Here is a 1851-nt window from a genome sequence, read left to right on the forward strand (position 1 = left end):
CTAAGTGTATCTTATATGTATTTTGACTCAGTTGTGTTTTTTTAACCATTGTATGTCTGTTGTACACCTAAACAAAGGGTTGTTGCTGCTTTAAAGGCACTAAATACCATAAGGGAGGCACTGGTTGCTGGCTCAAAGTCTGTCTGGAAAGCTGTCTGCCTGAAGACCCAGGCACCATTTCTGTAATTTTTTGCCTGATTGCTGTCTACAGCTTGCTAATATTATGGAAATGAGAAGTTTTCAGATTTCTCTATAATGTTGCACCTTTCAGAATCCACCACATCTCCTTTCTAATTACTAGAGTTTGCACCACTTCTGCAATTGAAGGAATTAACAGAGATTGAGTCTATTAGAGGATGACCACTGAGTTGTTGGCCTAATGCAGCTCAGAAGGCCAAATCAAGTTGATATTTCTGATGAATTTTCCAGGGGGAACAATGCCCATATTAAGTTACTTGACAGATGAGCTGCAACATGTGACTGCCATTGGGACTACCACAGGAGCATGGTGTCTCATTGCTGCATCACTCATTCATTCTCAAACTAAATCTCAATCAGTATACCGCTGCTAAAAAAAGGCTTAAATGACTAACTGTGTCTAAAATACTTGATTGCCAAATAATTCCATCTATATCAAATAGAATTTATAATGGACATTTTATAAATGTTGCATGCAAGTTATTTCAACTCATTCATGTGATCCCCTCGGATGCAGAGGAGTCATGTAACGAAGTGGAACGTTCTTTAAGATTTTTAATGGTATGATGTTTTATGTCTGGATACCTTCCTGACCTTTGGTCCGCTCTCGTACTCTCACTGTCATTGAATTTAACAGTTTTTCAATTGTTTAAGGCGATGGGCTGAATTTTCCTGTCCCATTGGAGTTGGGCTGGGAGGCAGGAGGGCTGGCATATGGCAGGGGAATGTGTTGGAAGCAGAGTTGATGTCATCCTGCTGCAATGGTACTAAGAACTTTTGTGACTGGGCAGCTAATTGAACCACATCTTGATCCAATTAAGGGATACTTTCTGCAGCTTGCTCCCCACCCTGGTTATTATGCCCACATCAGGAGGGTATGTCACCTTGCGGAGAGACTGCTTGGTAAACCCTGGTGGTCTCCCATTGGGTTCCCTGAGAGGGGGCCCTCCTTAATGGGCACTCCATGGTTCATGGATGGGCCCCCTGTGCCGATGGCCACTTCCATGCTAAGGTGCTGCTTGTGTCCCATAGCTGCCCCTCCCATCCCATCCCCCTATGCCTGCCTGGCAATGACTGTTCAAACATAACCTACCTGCCCTTGAGGGTGTCTCAGCCTGGTGATGCAGTTCAGCAACGGCTACTGCTAACAGTGACGTTGCTGAGCCTGCTGTGCCATCAGCCCTCTGATTGGGCCGGCAGCTTGAGGGGGCAAGCTGCCATCCTTGATTGGACCGGTGCCCTTGAGGCTGCAAGGTGCTGCCCCAGGGTCCTGCCACTCACCAGTCCAGGTTCAGCTTGTGCTTTCATCCCCCGTGGCAGGCCTGGACTGCCCCCATGGCAAAATTCAGCCTTATGAGTCTGTATTATTGGGTGGTTGCTGAGGAAATCGAGCTTAGTTCCAAGCGTTCAATGTTAGGAAAATTCAGTGACATCACCAGATTTGTCAAAAGAAAAGATCCTCCCTACTCTCAACCACCCATTTCCCTTTACACTCCCCGATCACTGCAGCACACTTCATTCTATCACCACCTCCATCATATAATGGCCAATCTTAATTTTCACATTAACTGGGAGATGCAAAAAGACATTTATTGTGTATTCAAGACAGGTTTCTGGAACATGCTCGTGAACCAAAAAGAGAGCAAGCCATTT

The sequence above is a fragment of the Cetorhinus maximus genome, chromosome 1 (assembly GCF_964194155.1).
Source record: "Cetorhinus maximus chromosome 1, sCetMax3.hap1.1, whole genome shotgun sequence".
In the NCBI taxonomy this organism is placed as follows: Eukaryota; Metazoa; Chordata; class Chondrichthyes; order Lamniformes; family Cetorhinidae; genus Cetorhinus; species Cetorhinus maximus.